This window comes from Chenopodium quinoa, unplaced genomic scaffold, assembly GCF_001683475.1.
Source record: "Chenopodium quinoa cultivar QQ74 unplaced genomic scaffold, ASM168347v1, whole genome shotgun sequence".
Classification (NCBI taxonomy): domain Eukaryota; kingdom Viridiplantae; phylum Streptophyta; class Magnoliopsida; order Caryophyllales; family Amaranthaceae; genus Chenopodium; species Chenopodium quinoa.
The window spans coordinates 2,669,458-2,676,321 of NW_018745024.1; the positions used below are offsets into that span (position 1 = coordinate 2,669,458).

The 6,864-nt window shown below is 33.6% G+C and overlaps 1 long non-coding RNA gene across 2 annotated transcripts; it reads right to left on the reverse strand.

The window, feature by feature from the left end:
• Positions 1-1,798: 1,798 nt before the first annotated feature.
• Positions 1,799-5,020, reverse strand: LOC110708298. 2 transcript variants are annotated; one of them, XR_002508696.1, is made up of 4 exons: positions 4,089-5,017; positions 3,186-3,215; positions 2,890-3,031; positions 1,799-2,465 (listed from the first exon to the last, which is right to left on the reverse strand). It is a non-coding gene; the product is annotated as an uncharacterized LOC110708298 (long non-coding RNA). The 2 variants fall into 2 exon arrangements; XR_002508695.1 differs by having other exon boundaries at positions 2,890-3,215; positions 4,089-5,020.
• Positions 5,021-6,864: the final 1,844 nt, after the last annotated feature.

The window sequence follows — 6,864 nt, forward strand, 5'->3', positions numbered from 1 at the left end:
ATTTGCAATCGTTCAGATTTTTTTTACTAAATGTTCGAAAGTACAGGCGTAGTACATTGCATACATTGCGATTGTTCAGATATTTTTACTAAATGTTCAAAATTTTCAATGTTCAGCTTAGATTTTTTTTTTTTACGAAATGTTCAAAATTTGCAATCGATCAGTTTTTTTTACTAAATGTTCAAAAGTATAGACGTGGTACATTGCGATTGTTCAGATATTTTTACTAAATGTTCAAATTTTCGATGTTCAGTTCAGATTTTTTTTTACTAAATTAATCGACAACAATAAAAAAATATCAATTAATCGATCATAATGGATTACGATTGAAATTGATCAGATTAGTTGCAACAAATTCACTTGATATTAAACAATAATTTCATCCACAAATTCATTGTAAAATCAAAAAATTAATTAATATTGATCACAATGAATTCATAATAACTAACCTAGATTGATCTCTTCAAGAATATCGACAATTTCCATCACGTTAAATGTAGAAAATTAATGAAAAATAAAAATCAAATAATAGAGGAGAGAGAAAATAAGAATTTGAAAAAGGGGGGGGGGAATGAATTAAAATCGAGAAAGAAATAAAAAGAGATCAAATTTTGTGTTTTTTTTTTAAAAAAAGAGAGATTTTGTATGGAAGGAACAAAAAATTAACAAAAAAAAAAAGGACGAATGAGATGTAAAGATGCAGGAAGAAGAATGAGTTAAGTAGAGTTGTATTTTATTTGTATAGAGGTGCCTTTTAGGACGTGGTCCATCTATTTTAGATGGACCAGGGTTCACACAAGAATTTGTATAAAGCTAAGGCTTGTGTCGAATGCCAACCTTGGACTTAAGCACATTGAACTGAGGTTCAGAAAGTATCTTGGTTATACATCAGCCAGGTGAGAACCTATAGGTAGATAAGTGACTTTCAAGTACCTTGTCTCATGTAAAATGAGAGTCAATATCTATGTGTTTATTTTTTATGCTGTTGAACGCAGGGGGATCTTGGCTGAATAGAGATTTGCGAGCCGCCCTATCTCTTCTAATAAATGCAGCATCTGTGTAAGTTCAATTATTCAAATATGCTGCAACTGCCATTGCTCTGCACTCGACTTCTAAAAAAACAAGGAAATCATGCTCTACTTCTTAGATTTTCAGCTGATTAAAGCCAAGAAGAGCTTGAAATTAGAAGATGATTTCTACCTGGACTTGAGAAGGCTAATAATCTGAGTTGATCAGTTACCATCAGTTGATCCCTTTTCATGCTGCTGTTGCTACATTATTGAGAACATGCACTATGTTGTTATAATGCAGTTTCTTAGTTGATGCATATACTGACTTCGGGGTATATATGAATTGAAACCTATAAGCAAGATCAGGCCAATATATTTGAGGAAATTCAACTTCCAAATTAGGTTCCTACTATCTTGCATATAACTTGCTCTAACAGGGTTAAAGCCTGAAACAAGTCACATTATTCTGCATATAATTTGCTCTAAGGTAAAGGTGTAGCCATTGGTTTAAAATATTGATCCCACTATCTTTAAGAATTTTCTTAGTAAACTTACCCTAAGTGTATACTCTGTACCAATCTACCACATAATTAAACTAGACATCCCTAGAAGATAGGTTAACTGGTTAAGTATCCCAACTTCCAAAGGCTTCAATGCTGAATGCATTTTGCAGATGAGCCTTCAGTTTCTGAATTTCAGCTATCTTAGTCTTCTTAGAACTTCATAATCTACATATACTGCATCAAAGGTGATATTCCCTTTTCAAGTAAGGAATTGTCATCCTAGGATTAATCATAATCTTGCATCTCTAAGTCTAAAATTAATTTGGCAAACCATTGTCTGCTTGCTTGTTTCAAACCATAAAGCCGGTGGATAGTGAAGTCTAGCTGACCTCCAAGGTTCAATGCTCAAGGTTTTAGTGTTAACTGTGATCTCATGAATTGGCAATAAAATGTCTGTAAAATAACTTCCACACAGTAAACCCCCGAATGTAAGTTTCTAATATGATCTATACCTTGTACATTAGCACGGTATACTGTAGTAGATAAAATAAAAAAATTAAATTAAAACAAAACACATACAGCCTTGAGGTGATTCAAACAACAGTAGATAAAGCTGTAAGTGCAATCATAACAAAGTGTCCAAATGGAGAACACATACCAAGTCAATGTGTAATTTAGATAGCCTTGGGGCATGACTGAGCTACAAATCTAAGCACTACCATCCTGTGGATCACGATATGGATTTCTAGGATGAACATATTCATTGATGGTCCTTGTCTTGTAGACTGTATTGAGGAAGAACTGATGCATGGGCAATGGCAGGGACATCCACGAGAAATCACTGACTAGATGCAGGATTAATTCCTTGGGAAGAGATATGATTGGCTTCTTGCTCGCACAAACCACACCAGCTACTTCACACTTTCACATGAGTAATAGACAGAGTTGGCTGCTGCACTTAACAACAGGGGAAATTGGATCAACCATAAACATATTTACTGAATGTATCCTTAATAAAAAAAAAAAGTGCAAAGTTAAAAAGCTCAATCGTTTGGGGCTTTATTTAGACCAAAATCTCATGGTATTTAAGAAAAATGGGTCTCACATAATGTAATACACTTAAAATGGGGGTGAGAAATTGTTAAAAGTATAATTTAGTTGTCCATGTGCTTTAAATAAGGTTATCAGTACAACTTTCAAAAAAAATAACTTTCCAATTATAATGTTGAATGTATTGTGGCATTTCCATTTTAGGGAAGTATTACAAGTATTAAAAAACGGAGGATGTATGAATTAAACATAAAGACACAATATATGCAGAGAATTTCAGCGAAGGCAATTGGTATTCAAAGCTTTTTAGTACAAAAAATACTCACCCCATTTTCCTTTTCACCTTTTCAGGGTAGCTCAAATACTTGCCCCATCCTTTTATGGTCAACTTTTCACTAAAATGTCAGTGACGTTAGGCCTTTTTCTCTCTATTATTTCACTCATTGAATAATGTACCAACTCTGCCAACTGCATACAGAGCAAGTAATTTGAGAGATTGAGTCTGAAGAGTAGATATTTCAGCAAGAAGTATTCCATAAATAATTAATGTGACTTTATTTCCAATCTTTTGAGAGATTGAGTCTAAAGAGTAACAGTAAATTGAATAGGCTTCATTGCCAACCTTTAATTTCCAGTAATCCAACATTTTGATCTGCAGCAGCAATACATCAACTGTTAAACAAAACAGTTTAAAAAGTAACACAAACGGTACTTGAATTCAAGTATTTCCTAAACATACAAAGCATCCACCACAGAACAATCCCTTCAACTTTATAAGGGAATATACACTCTAACAGTCAGCTTCAAAATTTCCCCATCCCCAAATTTAGGGTGGAAATGATCCTACTTCTATATGCCTCAAAATTTAATTTGCCTGGATTCATACAACTATTAATGAAAAAATCCCGATGAAAAAACAGCATTTCAAAAATAAGATAACATGCTCTGATTTGGAAAATATATATTACTAGATAGATAAGTGATCACGTGTACCCTTCTAGTGTATTAAGTAACCAGTTCTAATCATCCTTCTATGTTCTTACCAAAATCAATCATACATTTCTCTACATAATATACTAAAAAAACTGTGCAGACATGACTTAAGTAACCGATTTGAAATGATGATATAAGTATTTATACCTCAAAATAAATATACATCTGATAAGGATGTGAAATTGATGCCATAATAAATGAATCAAAAACTCACAAAGTTAAATATGCAACACAGATTGCATCAAATCTCAGAAGGTAGAAAGCTGGAATTGTTACAAATTTCAGTAAGAATATACAGAGTCAATATTGTATAATACGAAGTTAACAATATGGATTTTTGACGAAAGCTGCTATGTGAAATCACTGAAACGTACTCTGTATATTCTGTATATTCTCTCCATACCAATATCAGTCAAGCATTTTAGCATAACGAGATAGTAGTATATATCAGATTGAGATCAAATTCAAATCAACAATAGTTGTTTTTTATTAGAATGATCAGAAAGATGGAAAAAGATGAGCATGTACCCACCATCTTAGTTATGGTATCATTGGTCTCTTTCAGTATTGTCTAAAACTGAAGAGGCAGAAATCTGTCTATCATCTTTGTCTCGCACATCATCTTTAGCAACAGCTCGTTTCTCCAGCCCCTTTAAACCAATCTTTGATCTCTTCTTTTCTCCTACAACCTCATACGACCCAATATACGGCAACTTCTGCCAACTCCTTAAAATCATCAGGAAGACCCAACTCCCTCCACACTTTAAAAACCACCCTCAACGGCACTGACCTAGACACCGACATCAACAACACTCGAACCAATCGTTCCACAACCAACGACAACGACTCATTAATCGCCCACCTCCAATTTAACAATCTCAACCACTTTATCATTCAATTTACAATAAGGCATAGACTTAGTATGATCATAGAAAATGTCAAAAACATGAGGGTACCGCCGATGGTGCACCCTTGTTTAGGTGAAGTCTTTGAGACAACCTAGACAAGAAATCAACTGAAACTGAAGGTGGGTTTTTGTTAGGGTTTGCCAAGATTAAGTCTTGAATAGCAATTACTTTAACAAGCTTCTTGTAATGATCCATATACTTCTCAAATGTTGGGTCTCTTGCCCTAGATGCTACATATTGTACTGATGAAATTGTTCTTATTGTTGAATTTGAACAAAATGAAGCAGAATTTGAGAATTTTAACATGAATTTGACTAATCGAATAACCATTACACTAAATTCAGATTAAATTCAAGGCTACTGAACCCCAAAATCTGAAGAAAAACTTGTAAAAATTGAAAAAAAAATTAATGTAAATTTGAATGAAATTAAGATAAACATTGATTTAACTGAGCGAGAAAGTCCTGAAATCAATTTTCTGGAATGTTTAATTACTCATGAAAATATGAAATTCCTTCCTCAATTCCAATGTGTTAATTTGATTATAAATAAATTTTATTGTATTATCAGAACACTAAACGCTGCAGTAGCACATTGGCTAAATCTTATTGTCAAAGATCCAAGTTCGAACCTTGGCTGCAGCATATTTTTAGTTTTTTATAAAAATGTCACAATATGCCTTTGATGACTAAAACGTCCGTTAGTCATCAAGGCTAATAATGTCACGTGGCATCTTGTAATTGGTTCCTTCTAAATTACTTAATTTTAATATAATTTATTTAATTAATTATCACAAAAAAAAAAAAAAAATCCACCCACCACCAATGTCCCCCAGCCAACCACCACCCTATCTCGACACCCCCGCCTCCCGCCAGCACGAAATCCGACCAGAACCGACGCAGAATCCGACCACAACCCCTCGCTGGTGCTCCTCCCCTTCCCTTGAATCACCGTGCCCGCATCTCTCTCGAAAAACACTAAGTACCGTAGCCTCATCACTCGAAAAACCCCCAACCCCCCTCGAAAAACCATCCCTAACCACCAGCCAATGGCCAAAACCTCCCTCCCCTGTGTCGGCGAACGAATTCGCCTCGGTCAAGTCCCACATCTCTACCCGAATGAACCACCATATACGCCGAAACCCTAAAACCAAAATCTAGGGTTTTGATTTTGCTGTTTTTAGGGTTTCATGGTGGTGGTTTTCGTGAAGTTGGGCAGCGGCGACATGTGGGAGAGGGTTTGGGCTTCCGACAAAAGGGTTTCAGGGTGGTGGGTTGGTTTCTGGCAAAGGTGGAAAGCTGCAAAGTGCTTGAATTCGGTGAAGGTGATGGTTGGGAATTTCGACTAAGGTGGTGGTTAGGGTCAAGGTTGTTGCCGTCAGGGAGGGGGATGGTCGTCAGCCAACCAGAAAGTGATTGGGGTCGGAATCGTCGCAGACGGGGGCGGCGGTGGCTTGCACTGGTGGTGTTTTAATTTTTTTAATTTTAAAAATATTTTTTCTAAATTAATTAATCAAATAAATAATATTAATAAGAACCCATTACAAAGTGCCACATGGCACAATTAACGTTAATGACTGACGGAGTTGACTCAAATGGCATGTTGTGACATTTTTATAAAACTGAATGTTATATGGTGAATTTGAAAAATGTTGGTGGGTATCTGGTGAATTATGTTAAAACTCAATGGTATTTGGTGAAAAATCCGTTTTTTTAATTCATTGCTTCTTATAATTTTATGTTAATAATTAGTTTTTAAAGATTGTTATCACTGAAGTTGCAGTAGCACATTGGCTAAATCTTATAAAACAAAGATCAATGTTCAGTTCAGTTCAGCTCTTAATTTACGTCTAATGATATTGCTAATGGTATAAAGCCAAATTTCATTCTTTTAAGCTCTTATTACAATGACGACGACGACAACAACAACAACAACAACAACAACAACAACAACAATAATAATAATAATAATAATAAATAAGTAATAAATAATAATAATAATAATAATAATAATAATAATAATCAATAAATAATAATAATAATAATAATAATAATAACAATAATAATAATTGAAATAATAATAATAATAATAATAATAATAATCAATAAATAATAATAATAATAATCATCAATAAATAATAATAATAATTATAATAACAATAATAATAATAATACTAATAATAATCAATAAATAATAATAATAATAATAATAATAATAATATGTACATTTGTATATACACATATGTATAGTAATAAATAATCAATAAATAATCAAAGATCACTAATCCGTAGTTAAAAATCACTAATTAATAAGTTCAGTTCAGCTCAGCTCAGTTCAGTTCAGTTCACTTTAGCTGAGTTCAGTCAATCGAAACAGGCCCTTAGTCAAGGGTTATACGAT